Source organism: Geotrypetes seraphini, chromosome 2 (assembly GCF_902459505.1).
Source record: "Geotrypetes seraphini chromosome 2, aGeoSer1.1, whole genome shotgun sequence".
NCBI lineage: Eukaryota > Metazoa > Chordata > Amphibia > Gymnophiona > Dermophiidae > Geotrypetes > Geotrypetes seraphini.
Genome location: NC_047085.1, coordinates 19,359,390 through 19,383,138, shown reverse-complemented (window position 1 = coordinate 19,383,138; position 23,749 = coordinate 19,359,390). Strand labels below are relative to the sequence as shown.

Genomic DNA, 23,749 nt, shown 5'->3' with positions numbered 1-23,749 from the left:
TGTGACACTAGGACGCAAGCTGAGTTATTCTCTGTGCTTTTGTCTCCCTCAGCGTAAAATGTCCTTAACACCTGCTGCTGGATGTGTTCCAATTAAGTGCCAATGCTCAAAGCCTCTCGAAATTGTCTTTATCTTTTTTTTTTTTTTGTGTATGTATTATAAAATATGCCATTATCTCATGAAATAGCTGTATAATGACATTGAAGATAAAGGCATGCACTCAATTCTGAAATCAGTATTTTAGAATTAAGATTTTAAAAGGTTATTCCAGTGCGATGGGTGAGATATTCTAGATCAGTGTTTCCCAATGGGGGGGCGCTACCGCCCCGGTGGGCACTGAGAAGTCATAGGGGGTATTTTATGTCCAAGTCATATTGAAGGGGCGTTGAGGATCAGCCGCCACCCCCTTGAGCAGTTGGTGAATCCAAGGGCCTCTGATGGCAGCACTGTCGTCTTTGTTTTGATTCTTCAACTTTTGACGCCACGGCAACGTTCTCACCAAGTCCCGCGCGACTGCTCCAAAGCTTCTCCTCTGACGCAAGCCGCCCAGGCAGAAACAGGAAGTGCATCAGAGGAGAAGCTTTAGGGCAGTCGCGCGGGACTTGGTGAGAACGTTGCCACGTCCAACAAAAAGTTGAAGCGTCCGGACACCTCAAAGAGAAAACTGTGAAGAACGCCCGCGAAGGTGAAGGGAACGGAGGAAGGTGGCCCGATGAGGGGAAGAGGTTGAGTGGCGCTGAAGGGAAGTGGAGGGAGGGGGGGGGAAGGGCAACAGACGCTGAAGGGAAGTGGAGAGAGAAGAAGGAGCAGACGCTGGATGGCAATTTCATCACATCAAGCTCAGCTCTCTCACTAATAATATTCCTTTTTTAATAACATATAATTTTTTAATCATACTGTGAGCAATACATCAATATTGCTATCTTCTAATATAATAATTTAAAAAATTTGTCCTTGTTTTTCAATATATAGTTTGCCCAAGGGGGGGCACTATCGAATCATTCACTGGGAAAAGTGGGCTCTGATTCAAAAAAGATTGGGAACCTATGTTCTAGACCAGTGTTTCTCAGCTCATTCCTGGAGTACTCCCTTGTCAGTTAGGTTTTCAGGAAAGCCACAATGAATATGCATGAAAGAAATTTGCATACATTGCCCCCAAAATATGCAAATTTTTTTCATGCATATTCATTGTGGAGATCCTGAAAACCTGACTGGCAAGGGGGGTACTTCAGGACTGAGTTGAGAAACACTCTTCTAAACAGTAGGGTTATTCCCCTTTAGTCGCATGGCTGCAGAAGGAATCCATGCTGGATTTTTCACTGTCTCTGTAGTACTTCACTGATCAGTTTAGCGCCCTCTACAGTTTTTTCCTTCTGCACGAATGGATGCAATGGTGTGTGTTCTGCTCTCCCACTTCAAAGACCTTGTTTCCGGATATCTCCATAGGGCCATTTCGTCAGCTCACATTCTTGCGGGGACTCCGCCTCCTGTTTCAGTCAAGGTGTATTCTGCCAGATGTAGGTTCTCTGTGTGGACCGCACCTAGAGCTGTCTCTCTTGTGGAGATTTGCAGGCTGGCAACGTGGTTTTCTGTTTGCACATTTGCCAAGTTTACAGAGTGGACGTGGCGGCAAGACAGGGATAGGCATCTTTGGGTCCTCAGTCTTACGGGTCAGCGCAGCAAGCCCACCCTTTTTGGGGGAGGACTGCTTTTATACATCCCTACTGTCTAGAATGTCTCAGCTATCGCACTGGAAAAAAAAGATTACTGTATATACTCGAATATAAATCGATCCGAATATAAGTCGAGACCCCCATTTTTCCCTTAAAAAAAAGGAGGAAAAATGGTTGACTCGAATATAAGTCGGGCGGCTTAATATTCAAGAGTCCTGCTCTGCCAGGTTCTGCACTCAGCCCCCCTCCCTGCCAAGTTCTGCACTCTGCCCTGCACTCAGTCCCATTCCCTACCAGGCTGTGAACCAAATCCTCCTCCCTGCCAGGCTCTGAACACTGTCCCACCTTCTTTCCCTGTACCCTCTTCCCCCTAAAAAGAGCCAACCTCATCAGTGATGTCACAATGGCTTGATTATCCTGTACTCCCCTCTGCCCTCCAACCCAGCCAGCAGATTAACCATTCTCCTTAACTTAAACCACCTAGTGGTAGGCCAGTACAGGAGGAATCCCTCCCATCTCCTGCCGCAGCAGACTGATAATTACCACCCTCCCTCCTTCCCTCCCTCCCTTGCGTACCTGTTCCCTGGTGGTCCAGCTGAAATCCTTTAGATTGTAAAGATAGTAGCCAGCAGCGCATGTGAGCCGGCACTCAGGAGCGAGCTTTTCAAGCCCCCAGCCAGCCCTGCACCGCTCCTTGATAGGCTGCTGCGAGAACCGCAAATCCCATGAGAACGTGCAGCCTATCAAGGAGTGATGCAGGGCTGGCTGGGAGCACGAAAAGCTCACTCCTGCATGCCGGCCCGAGTGCGCCACTGGCTACTACCTTTACAAGGGATTTCAGCGTGGAATACACGCTGGACCCCAGGGAACAGGTACGCGAGGGAGGGAAGGTGGTAATTATTAGTGTTGGCCAGTGCAGGAGACGGGAGGGATCCCTCCTGTCCCAGCCTAAGGCAGGAAGTCCGTGAGAGTTTCGGGTGGTCACTGGGGGATGGCCCGAATATAAACCAGGACCCCCAGTAGAGGTAAATTATAGGGATGGGATTAGAGGTAAATTATAAAATCAGTCAGGGACTAGGCCTGATGGGCCGCCGCGGGAGCGGACCGCTGGGCAGGATGGACCTCTGGTCTGACTCAGCGGGGGCAACTTCTTATGTTCTTATGTACTTGGAGGGCCGCAGAAAAAAAATAGTTAATGTCTTATTAAAGAAATGACAATTTTGCATAAGGTAAAACTGTTAAAGGAAAGTTTTATAAACTATAAAGAATTTAACTTCATGCAAAATTGTCATTTCTTTAATAAGACATTAACTATTTTTTTCTGCGGCCCTCCAAGTACCTACAAATCCAAAATGTGGCCCCGCAAAGGGTTTGAGCTTGAGACCACTGGACTACGAGGACCGGCGCAAGGTGTAGAAATAGAAGGGACGCTGAGAAGCAGTGATCACAATATGATCCGCTTCAACCTGGACACAGGGGCAAAACATCGGTCCAGAACGACGGCCACGGCGCTGAACTTCCGAAAAGGGAATTACGAAGCGATGCCCACCATGGGCAAGAAGATTAAGAAGAGGATAAGCACTGTAAAAATGCTAGAATAAGCATGGTCCCTTTTTAAGGACACAGTCACCGTGTATCAACAAGAGATCCAAGAGGAAAAAGAGCAAAGAACCGGCATGGCTCACGCTTCTCCCTGCTACTCTTAACACAAGAATTTTCCATTTTTAGCACGAACTTCAGTGAGGCAACGGCCCGACGTCAGAATGGACGCCACACACCTTGGGGGGCGGCTTTGTCCGTTATGTATGCTTCAGCCGGCGGGCCAGTTTCAGTGCAAACTGGTAATTCTCTGGCGGGGCCAAATATTACGACAGCGTTTGACACGTCTGTTCTACAGTGAAATTCTCCAGTCAGTTATCAGTGTAGAACTCAGGAGAATAACACATAGTCTACTCCAAACCACCCGCTAATTACTATCGTTATCTTCACTTGATGTAATGATCTACAGTATAATGTGCAGTGGATCTCATTAATTAACTTCCAAGCTCTAATTAACTCCATGCCTAATTCACCTGCCATAATGTATTATCCCTAACATCTACTTAAGTGAGACTCGCTTGGCCAAAAAAAAAAAAAAAAAAAAAGACTATACATTTAATACAACTATGGATATGCAGTGTCGTGACTGGCAATTTGCAACCCAAAAATTATAATAGGGGGAGGAGGATTTAATAACATGGGCAATCATTAAGAGGCATTATTTTTACCAATATTAGATAATAATAATAATAACTTTATTTTTATATACCGCCAGCTATCTTGCGACTTCTAGGCGGTTTACAATAAAAGAAACTGTGAATACAATAAAAGAAAATGTAAATACAATAAAGAGAAACTTTACGATGTGAGCCTGCCGAGAGAGACAGGGAAAAATGCTTGAGTACCTGAATAATTTGTAATCCGCATAGAATTGGAGGATATGCGGAATATAAATAATTAAATAAATAATAATAAAAATCCTCTATAATAAAACCCTAAGCACACATGCGCACTTAGGAGGCCATGATCCCTGCCGCCGTAATGTGTGCCTCCGTGCCGATTTCCATTTGCAGTGCGTGGGGCGGCTTGCGGCGCCTGCAGCGGATTGAGCGGCGGTTTGTTCAGGAGGGTGTCGTGGGGGTGCTGCGAGGTGTCCCATGCTGGTAAGAAGTGGAGGGGGGGAGAGGGAAAGGGGGCTGCTTTGGGAGAGGGGTGTGCTGGGAGGCAGGCAGCAATCGTGCTTTGCTGTGGGACGGTGGGGGGGGGGGGGAGAACAGAAGGGGGCTACGGAGAGACAGGCAGGCATGGCACAACAGAGCAACTGAACAACCAAGATTTCGATAGCTTCCTGAACTTCAGATAATCTTATTCAGCTGATTTCCACTGATGAGTATTCCAGAGGGTAGTGGACACTTGGAATGCGCTACCGGAGGAAGTGATTAGGCAGAGTACGGTACAGGGATTCAAACAGAGACTGGACGGATTCCTGAAGGATAAAAGGATCGTGGGATACTGAGAAAGCTAACCAGAAAATAAATATAGAATCCCAACCAGGTCGTGCATGTGCAAGACTGGAGGGCTAGGACTTTGATGGGAAGATAGGACTCAATAGGAAACCAAGGTGGCATGGGGGCCCCTTCTGGTGATTTAGACAGGTCATGACCTGTTTGGGCCGCCGCGGGAGCGGACTGCTGGGCAGGATGGACCTGTGGTCTGACCCGGCGGAGGCACTGCTTATGTTCTTATGTTCTTAACCTCGATATCAGACAGCTAAACAATTTCTTGTGAGAAGATCACACCTTCTAAAAGCGGCTACTAGTTATTCAGATCACAAAACGCATGTCAAAACATCCTGATCTTGTTCGTGTCTTCTTTGTAGGCATTAATAGAAATTCTCTGCCTATTTAAGTGTAAGCTTTTATCACAGTTTTAAAGGAAGAGTTCCTTTGGAACAATTTAGTCGTCATGATTTTTGACGCCCATTTAAAAGAATTAATGTCAGAGCAAATTTTTTTCTTTCTCACAAACTGAGGAAAAAGTGAATTCTCTCTCTAAAAAAAAAAAGGAAGATATGCACTACTTTGATTCACAAAAGCGTCCCCACAGTTACAGATATTTGTTCTACTGCAGTTTGGCATTTTAATAAAGGCTTCCTTTAAAGCATTCCATGAGAACAAGATGCCAACACAGTTCGTGGCAGCCATTTTGAAAGCGGAGCCAGGAAGGACAAGAGCGACTGAAGATTGCTCCTACTCTGACCTCACCAATGGACCACCAGAGCTTCCAAACCAGACTCAGGGGAATTACTATTGAGCAGGGGGTCCGGAAGCAGGGAAGCTGCTTTTGTTTGGGAGGGTGAGTGGGGTAGAAGGCACTGTGTGGGGCAGGAAGCACTTTAGGAAGGTTCAGTGGTGTGGTGGGAGAGAGTGGGCGGAGCCAAGTGAACTGACTGTCAGTTAATCCAGATTGTCATTGGATGAAATGGAGCCCCGTTAGACTCATACAGTACACAAATTTTTTCATTGACAATTTTGACCTGCATACCAGCGGATAAGTACTATGATAAGTTCAGCTATATTCCAGCATTTTTGGTGTGGCGTGAACCACACTGTTATTTTTGCATGACATAAATTTCTGGATTCGCAAAGAGGAATAAATAAAAAAATGGTGCAATTAAACCCATTCCTCATGACTCGGAGAATCCAGTTCCAATTCCTCCTTCTGCATCTGCAGCACAACGGGCCGAAAGTTCAGATGAAGAATGTGCCCCTGCTGCCGTGGAGGAGTTGTAAGAACCTGAAGTGGATGAGAAACAACCTCACCTGCCAACTCAAGAAGATCTTAACGATCTGGTTTAGAGACTTGTCACTGTCAAAGGAGCAGAACCGCTGGGTTCAAGGCTGAAGCAATGGAATCTTTTAAGGCAGGGCACCAAAATATCTTTTTTCCGTGATCGTCATACCATCCTGGCTTGTGCCGATATGGCAAACTGTCTAAAAAAAAAAATCAGTAACGTGTATTTCAGAAACCTGACTTGCTAGCTGAATTTCAATTACAGATCTGAAATCAGCGTCATGAGTCGAGTCTCTTTAATTTGGAAGGAAACTCTGCAATGAGAGGGCATAGGTTGAAGAGGTTCCGGAGTAATCTGAGGAAATACTTTTTTACAGAAAGGGTGGTAGATGCGTGCAACAGTCTCCCGGAAGAGGTGGTGGAGACAGAGACTGTGTCTGAATTCAAGAGGGCCTGGGATAGGCACGTGGGATCTCTCGGAGAGAGAAAGAGATAATGGTTACTGCGGATGGGCAGCTCTATGACCTCACAATACAGGTGCAAAGAGCCTTAGCCTATAGGAAGAGGAGATGCAAATGATAAGAACCTTAGCCAATAGGGAGAGAAGGAGATAATGGTTACTGCGGATGGGCAGACTGGATGGGCCATTTGGCCTTTATCTGTCATCATGTTTCTATGTTTTCTTAAGTCCTCAGTAGCAAAGAAAACTTTTGTTGTTGTTGACCAGTGTGATTGGCAATTGACAACTCATAATTGCTGTTAATTGCAATTAATTGGATGGTAGGTGCCTAACTTGGTAGGAGCCTAGTCCAAGGCGTCTACCAGAAAGTAGGCGTGGCTAAGGGGCAAATCGTGAGCGTGTTTTACATGTAGGCACCTGTTTTGGACTTATGTGCCAGAAGGTACCTAACTTAGGTGAATGCTTTAAGTCCAAGAAAACCCGGCCTATATAGGGTGCACCTAAGGTTAGGCATGCCTACCAACGCCTAAGTCCACTTTAGGTATCACTATGCGTGATTCTTTAACATGTATCTTACTTTTATAGAACCACACGTGGTTCAACCTATCTTTTGGGCATCATCAGTGGCATGTGATCAGGGCCTTCAGGGGATTTGGCCCAACCCCTAAAAGCCCTGAGGGCACTGCTCTGAATTTTATTGGTTGAGCAGTAAACAGGCAGATGCTGCTCAGCCAATCAAATTCAGATCACTACCGTCAGGTCCTTCAGGAGGTTCGGAGAATCCCCAGCCCATGAGCCCCGCTTTTTTTTGTTTGTTTTTTTACTTTTTGTTTGATGCAGTTTGATTGGTTGAACAGGTTGCTTACTCAACAAATCAAACTGCATCATGCAAAAAGTAACCCCCCACCCTAAAAAAAAGCAGGGCTGTAGAGCTGGGGATTCACTGAATCGCCTGAAAGCCCTCACCGCACGCCACTGGCCATCGTTTACAGAATCGAGCTGTTAGTGCCCACCTCTCTCCCGTGAGTAATGTAACCTTAGTTCATACTGTGGAATTCCCTTGTTTTTAATGGTTGCTATTTCTCTCAGCTCTTGTCTCTTTTTAAGCATTTTAAGTTTTTGGCATATCAAACTTTGAAACGGATCGAAGTCATTCGGTTGCAATTACTCATGTAGACATTTGGAAATACAGTAATGTCGTGCATGCTATTTTTAGAAATTCCCCAACATTACGTAAGCAGTTTGTGAATTTCTGACTTCACTTTTCTACATCGATCTCTACTGATAAGGAATGACCCTTTCTTTTGTCTGTTGGCTCAAGGAGCCACCTATGTAGGGTTTGTGGCAGCGAGCACTGGCCTCTGGACTGGAACGTACGCAGGTAGGTCTAGTCTCAGTTAGGGCGCTGGTCTTTGACCTAGGGGACGCCACGAGAGCGGACTGCTGGGCACGATGGACCACTGGTCTGACCCAGCAGCGGCAGTTCTTATGTTCTCTCGTGAGTGAATACAGAAACACTTTTATCATAAACCAACATATTTATTTCTTCCCATAGTTGAAACAGAAATGTAACTCATTAGCAAGACACAGCCCTGTCTATTGAACATTAAAAAAAAAGAGATAGCATTGTATTTGCTACGTAACATCTGAATGTTATAAATGGCTCTGTCAAAATGTCCTGGCTGGTTCGGAGCTTGGATTAGTCATTATCTTCACATCTTTACTTATCACATGCCTCCGCGATTCTTCCCCAGAGAAACAAAGTGTAAATGGTGGCAATTAGACTTTGTTCTGCTCTAAGCTTAGGACAGAATGAAGAGGCCTACTGCATTTCAATTGAGCATGTATAAATTATGGATGCCCGGTTCTAATAACGCCATTATCTAATAGAGCAGAGAGAGAGAGAGAAATAAAAACAGACCGATTACTGCAAAGAAGCTAGTAAATCAAAAGAACCAATATATTTTTGAAACTATGATGAACTCCTGTTATTAGAACATATTACACTGTTGTTCTCGTCAGTCTATGTGCAGCTAGTGTTTAATTAGCTTGCTTTTTCCTCAAATGTCTGAGAGTATTCGACCTTCAAGCAAGGTTGGCATTCTTGATGTACCATTGCTCATCAGAGAGAGATAAATATAAACATGATCGGTGCAGACAAAACTCTAGCACGCGGACCCGTGAAGTACAGTGGTGCCTCGCATAACGAACGCCTCGCACAGCGAACGCTGCACACAACGAACTTCATGTCTTGATTCATACAACGAACTTCGTTTCACACAACGAAGCCGCCCGAGCTGCGTTACTCACTGCGCTTAACTGCCCTCTCTCACAGCCCTTCGCCTGGCTCCCTGTGCAGTGGCGGACCGTCGGCTCGCCTCCTTTTATGGAGGGGCCCGGCGCCTACTGCTGATGCGTTGGGGGGGGGCGGAGCTACTCTCGCCGCTTCCCCGATGCTAGAAAAAAAAAAAGAAAAGTTAAGTCCCAGTTTTTGCCGCTGAGACTCTGCCCTCTCTCACTGTATACAGTCGTCCTTTTAAGATAAACTCAATATTTTTTATATATCATGGCTTCTAAAAAAAGCAGGAAGATGATTTCTGTTGAAATGAAACGGGAAATAATTAGAAGGAGTGAATGTGGGGTAAATTTATCTTTTTTTATGTCATCTTAGCATATTATATGCTACAGAACGAATTATTTTTTTTAACATGTATTGTTATGGGAAAACGCGTTTCACATAACGAACTTTTCGCATAACAAACTTGCTCCTGGAACGAATTAAGTTCGTTGTGTGAGGCACCACTGTATTTTGTGCGGCCCCGGCCGAGGCCTCTGCTGCCCCCCCGGGTGTTTATCGTCTTGCCGGCTCCCTCCTCTGTCTTGCTGCAGCGTTTGCGCGGCCCCAGAAACATTTTTTTTCGGCCAATGCGGCCCAGGGAAGCCAAAAGGTTGGACACCCCTGCTTCTAGAGCATTCACTCCCCAATGCAATAAAAAGCATTCAAAATTGCATGCGCAGTTCTGGTCATGTGCTCAAATTGCACACATAATTTAATTAAATAACAAGCTAATTAGCACTGGTATTCAGTATTTTGTAAAGCAATTACGGGCGCTAATTAAAATTAATTACAATTTATGCCTTTACATTTAGTTGTGAGATCTGGGCCTAAATTTTATATGCGAGTCAAAAAAGGGGGAATGGAAATGGGCAGGTCATGGATAGATTGGGGGGCATTCATTTATATGGATAATTATACAATATGGGCATATGTCTAAATTTAGGTGCAGGCATTTGGAGGGGGGTGTTCGCGGGGTGTGGGCCGGAGGGATTGGGCATTCCTCCTGCTGGGGAACACTGCGGGAGGGTTTGGGGGATCGTGGCAGGAGAGATTGGGCATCTCTCCTGCTGGATATTATTCAGGGGGGGGGCGCGGCAGCTTCGGGTAAGAGGGACTGGACATCCCGCCTGCCGTGATCGTTATGGGGGGAAGGGGACGGTTCCATGATTCTCTAACCATCGCTTATGACAGACACCGGTTAGAGAATTGTGCTTTTAGGCGAAAGACTGGTCCCTTCCACGCCTTAAAGGTCTTGTTTTGAGTGTTTAGGACTTGGGCAGTCCAATTATTTTTTTTTTTTTTTTTTTTGAGAATAGGACTTAAAGGTAGACGTAGTGGCAGTCTATGTGATTAAAATCTTGAACATACAGGTAGGCCATTCTCAGAAAACAAAACCACATTTTGAATGGTTTGTTTTTTTTTGAGAATGGACATTTCCCTGCTGCTTACTTTGGGCGCCTAGGGCCTTGGGCTGAAAGGGGACTTAGACGTTGTTTTTTTGATTATGCCCCTCCACGCAGTCAGGAAGTTTTTCTTGTCTTTCCTGGCTGTTCTTTGGAAATCAGCATTGAGTCGCCTCGCCTCTCTCCTCTTTAATGATTCGGAGGGTGGTTGCAGTTTGTTTGTTTTTTTCTACTTTATTTAAATTTTTTAGATAAGTACAACAATTGTGCTTAACAGGCAACATTACGATATTAGTACATCCAATATTTCAATTAATAAACAAAATAAATCAAAAAGGCAATACAAAAATAAATCCAATTTCCTATTGGATCAATATAATATAACAAAAAGGAAAACCCATATTTAATTTAAACATAGTCCTCAATCATAGAGAGGGGAGGAGACAAAGAGAGAAAATCTTCCAGGAAAGATCACATATTGTAAATTGAAAAGGAAATTAAGTGTAAAACCGATGGCACAAATAATAGACTTGAGTTATACCGAAAATCACTATGGTGCAAACGAAACTCCTTTTCCTTCTAAAAAGAAACGTAATTGGTCTGAATCATAAAAAATATATCTATTGTTTTGATGTACAACAAAGCATTTACAAGGAAATCTTAACTGAAAAGAGGCTCCTAATGATACAACTTTTTCCTGGTATGTAAGGAATTCTTTCCTTCTGGTCTGAGTCCATTTTGAAACATATATTCTTTCTCCCAAAAGAGTAACTTGTTTTAGACCATAATACAATCTCAAAATCATTTCTTTATCCTGATGGAATACAAAGGATACTATCAATGTAGCTCGTCCGGACAATTCAAGATTTGATGATTCTAAAAAGGTTGATAGATCTTGTTCAGTAGTTGTCTCAGTCTCTTTTATTGTCCTCTTTAGATAATAAATCTTCTGCAAAGGTGGTATATTCACTTCCGTAATTTTTAGTATAGGAACCAAGAAATCCTTGAAAATTTCCCTAGGAGTTTTACATTTAGACATAGGAAAATTTAAAATCCTTAAATTTAAACTCCTATTTTGATTTTCCAAATTTTCAATTTTGCAAAGAATAAAGGCTTTTATCCTTTGCATGCTGGTTATTTAAAGATTTAAACTCAGTTATAGATTTTTCAATTTCTCCCACTTGTTTCATTTGGTCTTGGCAAACAGTTTCCAATTTATTAACTTTAGTAGAAACTTCAGCCATTAAGGAAATAAATCCAGTACATACTGTTTGAAGGTTTTCAATTGCTCCCCACAGTGAGTCCAGTGTAACCACTGCCGGTTTCACAAGCGGCTTGAGCTGAGGTAGCCCGGGATCCCGTTCTCCTTCCCGGGTTTCACCTCCCCCCACACTCACCACCGCTTGTCTGCAGTGCTCCTCCTCCTTCTGCTCTTCCCTCCGGGGTGGCCTGCAACGGCATTTCCTCCTGAATCGGCTGCTGCCGAAATCCCTCCACAGGAAGGCCAAAATCCGTTGCCTCTCTCGGAGGAGGAGGAGGGTCAGGTCCTAATGGGCTCAGCGAAGTATCGCCGTCCAAGCTGTGCTGCTCCTGGGGCTCAGCTACGGATCCGCCCGACGCCATCGGGACTGCAAATGATGTTATTGCAGACTGACGAGGAGTCGAAGTCGCGGCCAGAGGTAGAGGGATATCCCTCTGCCGTCCCCTCCTCTTAGACATCAGAAACAGTTTTGGAAAAAACGCTTTCAAAGGTAAATTATTTGCCTCTAGAGCGGGAGCTTAAGACTCACACGTCCACTCTAGTCGCCATCTTGTCTCCCCTTCTCTCGGTTGCACATGTACTGACTTCTTTTATGGCACATGCTTTTGAGACGTTGCAGTGATGATTCCTTCGATCTCTGCCCTCAATTCATTTGGGTCCCCTCCTTCCTGCCTGAGCAGGTTGAACCCGTTATTCGTTTCAATTGCACGCTGCACAGGGATCTCTCTGACATCAAACTTCCTCTGCAAGTCTGGATGCTTGATCTTGCATTATCTAACCCTGATTTTGGCTACAAGGAGTTGGGGGATCCGATCTGCGCCCGGCAGTGTTCCTGCAGAGAATTGATTCCTTCCATTTTTTGCTGGCAGATGATGTAGTCAATTTGGTCAGATCGGGGACAAGTGGATCAATTTTTTACTCCGTCAAAAATGACAAAGACTAGGGGACACTCGATGAAGTTACAGGGAAATACTTTAAAACCAATAAGAGGACATTTTTTTTCACTCAGAGAACAGTTAAGCTCTGGAACGCGTTGCCAGAGGATGTGGTAAGAGCGGATAGCATAGCTGGTTTTAAGAAAGGTTTGGACAAGTTCCTGGAGGAAAAGTCCATAGTCTGCTATTGAGAAAGACATGGGGGGAAGCCCTGGATCGGTAGCAAGGAATATTGCTACTCTTTGGCATTCTAGAATCTTGTTACTCTTTGGGATTCCGGAATCTTGCTCTTCTTTAGAATTCTGAATGGAATGTTGCTACTCCTTGGGTTTTGGCCAAGTACTAGTGAGAACAGGCTACTGGGCTTGATGGACCATTGGCTATTCTTATGTTCTTAAATCTCCATTTTACTCCTAATACATCTTAGCAAAAGGTATTCTCTAAGTATTTTACTTTTGCTGAATATATTGTTGAAATAAACATCTTGTTCTCTACAGTTGGCCATGTCCAGTTAGTGTTAACCAGCACAGATGGGCCAAAGAGGAACAACATCCTCAGAATGGTACTGGGTTTGTCATTTTTCACAAGTATATAATTTATCCATCGAACTGGGTTGGGAGGAATTTCAGCCATTAAGGTTCGTCCTAGTAACTCCAAAAGTTAGCCAGACAAACCCTTTGAACACATCTATATAACCAACATGTGGAGATCTTTTTTTTTGTTTTAAATTCTTTATTGATTTTCTAAACTTCATAAGTGCAATACACAAATATATATGTAATATAATAAAACACTAAGCCGCGCATGCGCACTCTTACCTGCGTGCTCCCGTTTTCCATGCGCTGTAGGTCCCCGCAGGTAGGAGTGTGCATGCGCGGCTTAGGGTTTGTTGGCTTCAGGCGGCGCAGAGGCTGTCTGCCGCCGCGGCTCTTGGCTTCTGCAGGCCGCAGCGGCTGTCGGCATTTGCAGGCTGCCGCAGCTCTCAGCGCCTGCAGGCCACGGTGGCTGTCGGCGGCTGCAGGTCTTGGCGGCTGTCGGCGGAGGTCAGACGCGAGGCAAGGGTACTTCTGGCAGGGGAAGAGACGGGAGGGGGGAGAAAAAGGAAGGGAGGCCTACTGCTGGACGGGGGAGCAGGAAAGAGGTGCTAGGGGGAAGAAAAAGGAAGGGAGGCCTACTGCTGCACGGGGGAGCAGGAAAGAGGTGCTGATGGACAGGGGAAGAGAGGGGTGAGGAAGAAAAAGGAAGGAAGGCCTACTGCTGGAAAGGGGGATAGGAAAGAGGTGCTGATGGACAGGGGAAAAGATGGGGGGAGAAAAAGGAAGGGAGGCCTACTGCTGGACAGGATGACATGAAAGAGGTGCTGCTGTACAGGGGGGAGATTTAAAAAAAGGGAGAAGGGCTGCTGCTGGATAAGGGGAGCAGTGAAGGGGTGGTGGTGAACACAGGGAAGGTAAAAGGAAGGGAGAATGGGTGGACAGCCGAGGAAAAAGAAAGACAGAAAGAAAGACAGAAATACAGAAAGTGGCTAAGGAGAGAGAGAGAGAAAGAAAGAAATAAAGACAGACACATACACATATATTCTAGCACCCGTTAATGTAACAGGCTATAAGACTAGTCATATAATAAGTTAATAAAAGCACATTCAACTTACAAATATGCATAACCAACCATTTTCTCCCCCCTCCCCCAATGATTATTCAATAAAACACAGAAACATAAACTATCCCAATAACCTTACCCTATTCAGATTAAAAATATCCTCCCACCCTCCTCCCACCCAAGTGGACATGTTCAAAAGTAAATTAGGACAGAAATAGCCCCCCACTACCACCACCACACACACCCTTTCCTGGATGTGTAAGAAAATAAACCAAAACTGACTAATAATCAAAGACCTACTATAGGTAATATATGATGTCAACAGCCCCCAACCAGCTTAAATAAATTACTGTGCCCCAAACTATCGGCATTCATTTTTTCATATCTATAGCTGGAACACAAATTTGCCCACCAGAAAGGAAAATTTAGGCGGTCATAGTTCTTCCAATTTCGGGTTACCATCTGCATGGCAATCCCGGTCATGACGAGAAAAAGGCGGCATTTATAACGATCCATAGGGGGTTTAACATGTAATAATGTTCCACATATGACCGCCTCATGCGTCAGTGGAATTGTTGATAATCGTACCCCATATTGACCTCCAAAAGTTAAGTATCAAAGGACAATAGAACAACATGTGGAGACTTTTAACTGTACAATAAACCTGCCTTTTTGTCTTGAAAATGACACCAAGAAAGTTTGTCACAGGAAATCCAATACAACAGCATTTCACTTAAAAAAAAAAAAAAAAGATTATGACAACATGAGGAGAATGGTAAAAAAGAAATTTAGAGGAGCAACTGCAAAAGTAAAAAAAAATATATATCTGGCATGGATGTGATTCAAAAATATCATCCTGGAAACCATGTTTTTAAAAAGAAGGAAGGAAGACCGAACGGCAGCCGGTGAAGGTAAGTGAAGGAAGCTATTCGAGTTAAAAGAGAATCCTTCAAAAAGCGGAAGGAGGATACGACTGAAATTGTAAACAACATAAGGAATGTCAAATCAAATACATTGCACTAATAAGGAAGGCAAAGAGACCTTGAAAAGAAGATTGCACTGGAAGCAAAAAACACACCGTAAAACCTTTTTTTAAGTAGATTAAAAGCAAGGATCCAGGAAGAGAAACCATTGGACTAGAGGTCTGCACGGGAATGGGGATTGCGGGAATCCTGCGGGTTCTGTGGGGATCCCCCAAGTCCACGGGGATAACCCCAGGTCCAAGGGACTCCTGCGGGAATGGACGCTGGTTTTCCGGGGTTCCCACAGAAATGCAGGCCTACCTTTGTTCCAATGTTCTCTCTAAGCTTCTTCAGTCTTTCAGCGCACCAGTTGCTGATTGCCACTCACATGGGAGAGCTCTGTACATTCACCAATCAGGGAGACAGAGCTGGAGCTTGATGGCCAATCATGAGCACTTCCCTGTAGAAGTGCTCTTGATTGGCCATCAAGCTCCAGCTCTTTATCCCAGACTGGTGGATGTGCAGAGCTCTCCTAGTAGTGAGCCTTGATGTGAGACCTCCCCTCAAGAATCTCATTGGCTCATGCCTGCCACCACTCCCTGCGGCTGTGCAGAGGAGCATGGGAGAGACTGTGCAGCATAACTGTGCAGCTCTGGAACCAGACTATCCTGCATTAAACTGCTTCAGTCCAGTAGGTACCAACATTAAATATGTAACTTAAAAAAAAAAAAGAGCAGAAGGGAATTGCTGCACCGAGCATCTTCTTTCAGTTCATCAAATTCTGCCTTAAATCTATTTCTTTGGGATAGCATTTTGTTGATATGCCAACCCCACCCTACTGGGGAGAGGGAGGGAGAAAGGGTATTGGTTTTATGCCTGTTCTAGCAGATGTCTGATTTTGTTTTGAATTTTCTGTAAAACTCAATTAAAACTAAAATTAAAACTGTCAGAAGAAGTAATTGCTGCTTTTTATGGAGATAGGTAATTTTTATTGGGTGGGACGGACGGAGGGGATTCCTCACAGGGATGGGCAGGGATGGATAGGAATTCCTCATGGGGACAGGTGGGGATGGAGGAGATTCTAGTGGGAATGGGTGGGGATGGGCAGAATTCTGGCGGGGACGGATGGGGATGGGTGGAATTTCTGTCACCACGCAACTCTCTAAGTTGGGCTGCTAGATGACTGAGGGATAAAAGGGGGTCCTAGGAAAGACAAGGCCAAAGTGGAGAGATTCAATGAATTATTTGCCTTGGCCTTCACCAAGGAAGATGTGGGGGGAGTTGTTGTTGCCAGAAATGGTATTCAGTTCTGATGAATCAGAGAAACTCAAACAAATCTCTGTAACGCTGGAAGATGTAATAGGTCAATTGCTGGACCAGATGGTACAATCCCAGAGTGTTGATAGAATTGAAAAATAAACTTGCAGAGCTATGTTAAGAATTTGTCATTTTTCTTTAAAATCCAGCATAGAAGACTGGAGGGTGGCCAATGTGATGCCGATTTTTAAAAAGGGGTCCAGAGGTGATCCGGGAAATTATAGACCAGTGAGTCTGACGTTGGTGCTGGACAAAATGGTAGAGACTATTATAAAGAACAAAATGACAGAGCATATACGTAAGCCTGGATTAAGTCAAGAGAAATCTTGCTTCACAAATCTACTGCATTTCTTTGAAGGGGTGAATGAAGACGTAGATAAAGATGAGCTGGTTGATATTGTGTATTTGAATTTTCAAAAGGCATTTGACAAAGTACCTCATGAAAGACTTCTGAGGAAATTAGAAAGTCATGGAATAGGAGGTAATGTCCTATTATGGATTAAGAACTGGTTGAAAGACAGAAAACAAAGAGTAGGTTTAAATGGTCAATATTCTCAATGGAGAAGTATAAATAGTGGGGTTTCCGAGGGGTCTGTGCTGGGATCGCTGCTTTTTAACATATTACCAATGATCTAGAGATAGGAATAACTAGTGAAATAATTAAATTTGCTGATGATACAAAGTTGCTCGAAGTTGTTAAATCACAAGAGGATTGTGAAAAATTGCAAGAAGACCTTTGTGAGACTGGGAGAGTGGTCATCAAAATGGCAGATGACGTTTAATGTGAGCAAGTGCAAAGTGATGCATGTGGGAAAGAGGAACCCGAGCTATAGGTATGTGATGCAAGGTTCTATGTTAGGAGTCACTGCCCAGGAAATGGATGAAAGTGTCATTGTTGAAGAAGAAGTGAGGTGTTGATGCCCCTGTATAGATCATTAGTGAGACCACACTTGGAGTATTGTGTTCGGTTTTGGAGGCCTTATCTGGTGAAGGATATAAAAAGACTTGAAGCGGTCCAGAGGAAGGCAACGAAAATGGTAAGGGGTTTGAACCAAAAGAAGTATTAAAAGAGACTGGAAGACCTAAATATGTATACTCTGGAGGAGAAAAGAGACAAGGGTGATATGATACAGACTTTTAAATACTTGAAAGGTATTGATATAGAACCAAATCTTTTCCAGAGAAGAGAAAATGGTAAAACTTGAGGACATAATTTGAGGTTGCGGGAAGGAAGACTCAGAAGCAATGTCAGGAAATTATTTATCATGGAAAAGGTGGCAGATGCCTGGAATGCCCTCCCGACAGAAGTGGTGGAGGGGAAAACGATAATGGAATTCAAAAAAGCGTGGAATAAACATATAGAATTTCTAATTAGAAAACGAAGAATAAATTATAGAACTAAGGCCAGTACTGTATGGTCTGTGCCCCATATGTGGTGATTTGGTGTAGGATGGGCTGGGGAGGGCATAGATGGGAACTCCATTAATATGGAACATGAGGATACTACTGGCCAGAGTTTATGGTAGATATCCTGCAAACAGGATGGTTGGATAGGCTGGAATGAGCATGGACAACTACTTCAGCATTTGGAACCTAAGACAATACCAGGTGGACTTTACAGTCTATGACCCAGAAATACCAAAGAAGAGACAAGTTAATTTAATAATATATTTTAATGGGTATAACTAATGGGTAGACTGGATGGACTGTTCAGGTCTTTATCTTCCGTCATTTATTTTTTTGATGTAATTTAGAATCTCCCTCTACCCCCAGTTCCTCTCTTATGCAACTTGTCCATATCCTTGTCTAGTCTTCAATTTGCCCTATACTATTTTTACTTTTATATTTTATAAATTTTAGTATTGTAAACCAGCCAGATACTTGTTGATGGTCGGTATACCAAATTATAAATAAACTTGGAAACTTACGTTAAAACCCTCAGTCCAATGTGTGGCAGCGGCTAAAAAAGCAAATAGAATGATAGGAATTATCAGGAAAGGAATGGAAAACAAAGATGGTGTGACCGTACCTCAAATACTGTGAGCAGTTCTGATCATTGTATCTCAAAAGATAAACAGCAAAATTAGAAAAGGTACAAAGTAGGGTGATGAAAATTATAAAAGGGATGGGATGACTTTTCTTTGAGAAAAGGCTAAAGCAACTAGGGCTCTTAAGCTTGGAGAAGAGACGGCTCAGGAGAGATATGATAGAGGTCTACAAAATACTGAATGGAGTGGAAAGGGTAGATGTGAATCACCTGTTTACTCTTTCCAAAAATAATAGGACTAGGGGGCATGTGATGAAGCTACTAAGTAGTTTTAAAACAAATTGGAGAAAATATTTCATCATACAACGGAGAATGTGATGAAATCAGTTAGCTTACCGGGGTTTTAAAAAGGTTTGGATAAATTCCTAAAAGGGAAGTCCATAGGCTGTTATTGAGATGGCTTGGGAAAAGCCACTACTTGTTCTTAGGATGAACAGCATAAAATCTGTTTTACTACTTGGGATCTAGCTGGGTACTTGGGATCTGGGTTAGCTACTGTTGAAAACATGATAGTGGGCTTGATGGACTTTCAGTCTGTCCCTAGTATGGCAGTTCTTATGTTCTTATGTGAGCTGAGTATAGGACAGTCAAGCTATTATGACATCACTGATGAGGCTGGCTCTTAGGCATTGGTGGAATGAGGCATTGGTGGAATGAGGCATTATGACATCACAGTCTCAGCTATAGAATGTTGCTACTCTTTGGGTTTCTGCCAGGTAGTTGGGACCTGAGTTGGCCACTGTTGGAAACACGATGGACCTTCATCTGTATGATAATTCTTATGTTCTAAGATGACAGCAGGTGAAAATCCAAAAGCCACCACTGTAAGCACCTCTGAAAACTGCAGCACCCAAATGTGTCCAGAATAGTAGGCTGCTGTAGTTTTAGCATTTTCATGGGAGGATATCTCAGATGAAGAGGGACAACACATCCCTGTCTGTTTGATAATATGAGGAAAAGAGGGGAGGCAATGAAAAGCAATCAAAAGGTGATTATGAAACTGCCTTTTCTTCTATTAAACTTCAATTTCTTTTTAAAGGTGGCGCCTTCATTAGCAACTTGGACTTGAACCTTCAAAGGCACAGCCATGCATAAAACAGGAATGTATGTTCGAGAAAGGACATCAGAGAATTGGCCAACAATTCTGGGGATTGGCTCACCATGGTAATCCAAATTTCTAACCTCTGGTTTATATTCAAGTCAACCTTTTTCCCCTCTTTTTGGAGGGGGAAAAAGTGTACTTTGGTTTTTAGTCGGATTGGTTTATTTTTGTAGGCATGCATAAGTGCAAGATACTCATTCATGGGGAAGGGAGAACATACTATCTTGACTGCCTTAACTTTGTATTAAGACACAGGACAAACCACACTAACTCTTCCTCACCCATCATATTTTGGACTTTAAGATAGAAAACTTACCCTGTCTTCTATTAAACTGCACTAGCAGTTTGTAGCTCAGAAAGCCGCGCTGAATGGCCCACGCTGCTCCTGATGCTCTCTAAAATTGAAAGGGGATAGATTCCGTACAAACGTAATCTCTGATAACATTTCATCTTGTATAACGAATCTCCAATCCTGGGCTCTCACCGTTCAAATGAAACTTAATGAGACCAAAACAAAACTACTCTGGCTAGGCCCAAAATTAGATCAGCTGCCCACCCTCATCCCACTATCCTCTGGCACCAAACTGCAGCTTGAGCACTCAAGCAAAGTTCTGGGAATCATCATCGACTCTACACTGTCCTTCAACGATCACCTCAACTCCTTAGTAAAAAAATGCTTTTTCAACCTTCACATGCTAAGGAAAGTCAGATCCTGCTTCCACCAACAACACTTCGCTGTCCTCGTTCAATCCATTATTCTATCTAGACTGGATTACTGCAACCCCATCTATTTAAGCCTAACAAAGAAAAGTCTTCTCAGACTTCAGCGGATTCAGAACACCGCGGCTAAATTAATATTCGCAAAAAGCAAATTCGACCACGTCTTCCCACTTCTGTCTAAGCTTCACTGGCTCCCAGTTCTCCTCAGGGTTCACTACAAATGCGCCTGCCTAGCCTTCAAGTCGCTACAAGGCATCCTTTCTCCCCTGTTTCCACTATCTTGGCTCTCCCCGAATCCTAACTCCACCAGATCCACTCAAAAATTCATACTATCATTCCCCTCTTTAAAAGGCATCTCCCATACAGGAAAACTTGAAACATCCCTCTTCTTCAAGATCACCGAGCTATGGAACAGCTTATCTGCCCCTCTTAGAAGTTTGCCCTCCCTCCAACGCTTCAGAAAACATTTGAAAACTTGGCTTTTCTCTAAAATGTAACCACTCCCTCCCTCTCCACCCTACTTAGTCCCCTCCTTCTTTCCTTTCCACCAAGCCCTTCTTCTTCCCTTTGGAGTTCCTTTCTTTATTAATTCCTGTAAACCGTGTCGAGCTCTACTTCCGTGGAGATGATGCGGTATACAAACTTAAGGTTTAGTTTAGTTTAGTAAGGAAGTTCTTCTTCACCCAGAGAGTGGTAGAAAACTGGAACGCTCTTCCGGAGTCTGTCATAGGGGAAAACATCCTCCAGGGATTGAAGACAAAGTTAGACAAGTTCCTGCTGAATCGGAACGTACGCAGGTAGGGCTAGTCTCAGGGTGCTGGTCTTTGACCAGAGGGACACCGCATGAGTGGACTGCTGGGCACGATGGACCACTGGTCTGACTCCGCAGCGGTAATTCTTATGTTCTTATGTTCTCATAGGAACTCTATGAGCATCGGGAGCAGCGCGGGCCATTCAGTGCGGCTCACCGTGCTAAAAACTGCTGGTGCGATTTAATAGAAGAGGCCCTAAGTTCTTACAGCATTTTTACAAGCTATTTCTGTTTTCAGAGAACATGCTGGAAAGCCAGGAAATGCATAGTTTATGAGCCTGACTTGTTATTGAACAATGAATGAATAGTATGATGAGGAAATTGATCTCCAAATAGGTTCATAAATAATCTGTAATTGTACTAGTACAGGACTTCTGAAGTCAATTGCAATTGATCACAAGCCTGGCATACTAATAAACTCTTGGGATACCATCATGCATAAATTCGAGAACTGTTATTATTAATTGTTATTATAATATATACAATTATTTGTCAGATATTCAAGAACAGTCTAATACGCCAGTTCAGAATAAGCAAAAACTAAAGTATGGTGTACAATATACATTCACTTCAGTTGCCGTCTCATTTAAACATTTATTACTAGCTGATGCCCCGGCGTTGCACGGGTATTTAATTATAGCAATAACACTGTAAATGGATTCAAATAAAGATACTTTATAGTGGTGAATGAAATTATTTTTTTACAGCTTAATAAAAAGTACAATATTCAAATTATAATGTGAAATATTTGACAAAATGAATACAATACAACTAACGCAAAACGTGATTATAAACAACATTTTTAGTTTCACCTCCAGGAGCAAGAACATATAAATTCTTGGGTGAACCCACCCTTGAGCAAGCAACATAGAGTTGTGGGCTGCGAGACCCCCAGAACATATCACCCCAGGTAGTGAGGGATCTGCATACCAAGTTTCGTCCAAATCGGTCAAGCCGTTTTTGAATTACTGTGAGAATGGCAGCTTTTTACATTTTTTCCATTGACATGAATGGGTGAAATCTGATTTTATGTTTGTAGCTCCGCCCATGTGTGCAGGTGGGCCGTGAGACCCCCAGAACATATCACCCCAGGTAGTGAGGGATGTGCATACCAAGTTTCGTTCAAATCGGTCAAGCCATTTTTGAATTACTGTGAGAATGGCAGCTTTTTACATTTTTTCCATTGACATGAATGGGTGAAATCAGATTTTCTGTTTGTAGCTCCGCCCACGTGTGCAGGTGGGGCACGAGACCCCCAGAACATATCACCCCAGGTAGTGAGGGATCTGCATACCAAGTTTCATTCAAATCGGTCAAGCCGTGTTTGATTTACTGTGAGAATGGCAGCTTTTTATATTTTTTCCATTGACATGAATGGGTGAAATCTGATTTTATGTTTATAGCTCCGCCCACGTGTGCAGGTGGGCCGCGAGACCCCCAGAACATATCATCCCAGGTAGTGAGGGATCTGCATACCAAATTTCGTTCAAATCGGTCAAGCCGTTTTTGCGTGATCACGGCACATACACACACACATACACACATACATACCTCCGATTTTATATATATAGATTGTGGACTTCTATTGGAGACTTAAGAAAACACCCACTTAATAAAAACAGATATTATTGAATAAGAAGAATGAATGTTGATGTCTATGCTATGTGGAGTTTTTTTTACCGACTTATGGTGATGCGGGTTCTAAAGGAAGCCTTGTGAGTCCAGGAGTCAAGTTATTGAGGTCTGTTTTTCCTCCACTTTTGTTTTAGCATTTCTATGTCTCGGTTGTGTATGTATGAATGGTGGTCCCAATAATTCTTAGTACGTTCATACTGAATAGAGTTGATATTTATCACATCTGCTTCCAGAAAGTGTGGTACAATATACATTATAAATTATGGTGAGGAAAACATAGGCAGGGAGGAAGTCTAGTCTCTAGATTGAAAAGACCATTTACTCCACTAATAAGGAGACCACTGACCCAAAGGGTTAGGAAAATGAGTAACCAATTCCTTTGTCTATATGCGGTTGCCTCCTCTAGCGAAAGGACAAGGATATATCGCATTTAGTCACTCCAAGCTGATGGTGAGTCCTGAGGACCAGGGGAACCTGAACCCATGGAGACAGAAATGAATGAAGGTCATCCCTGAACCCTTGGCTGAAGAAGAAATGGAGGTGTTATTGCTTTGGTTTCAGGCAGCACCTTCTTCACGATTCCCCACACACTAGTTACTCTACGTATCTACCACCATAGGACTTTCAGGGGCCCCTGAAGAAGATCATCTTGTTGAAACACGGACCGTGTTGGGTCCTATGCCTTCAACGGACTAGGTCCTTTAGATTTTTATATGGATTACTTTATTTTTATTTGGATTGATTAATTATACTCAATAAAGCCCATTTCAGGAACATCGTCACTCCATAGTGTTTTTTGGTTTCTCTTGGACTTTCTTCTCTGTGGATTTCCTTGGGTCAATTTTTTTGTTTTTGTCCAGTTCAAAGCCCACCTCTTCGAGAGTTCTTTCGACTCCTAACTCCTTTCACCTTAGATTCTGCATCCCCAACCCTATATGTCATGTCTGTCTGTCCAAGTTAGATTGTAAGCTCTTCCGAACAGGGACTGCCTATAAATGTCAACATATATAGCACTCTGTATGCCTTTCAGCGCTATATAAGTGATACGTAGTAGTACCAGCTTTTAGAGAAAATGAATTCATTAAAGCTCTAATGTTCTATTTGAATATGAACCTTTGCATACAGGAAGGGATACTTCCAAATCTCAAAAAGAA

General features: G+C 43.3%; 1 long non-coding RNA gene across 1 annotated transcript; it reads left to right on the top strand.

Annotated features, from left to right (window-relative positions):
• Window positions 1–547: 547 nt before the first annotated feature.
• LOC117353469 lies at window positions 548–23,342 on the top strand. Its single transcript, XR_004537950.1, has 3 exons — window positions 548–685; window positions 19,367–19,491; window positions 23,002–23,342. It is a non-coding gene; the product is annotated as an uncharacterized LOC117353469 (long non-coding RNA).
• The last annotated feature ends 407 nt before the right edge of the window (window positions 23,343–23,749 follow it).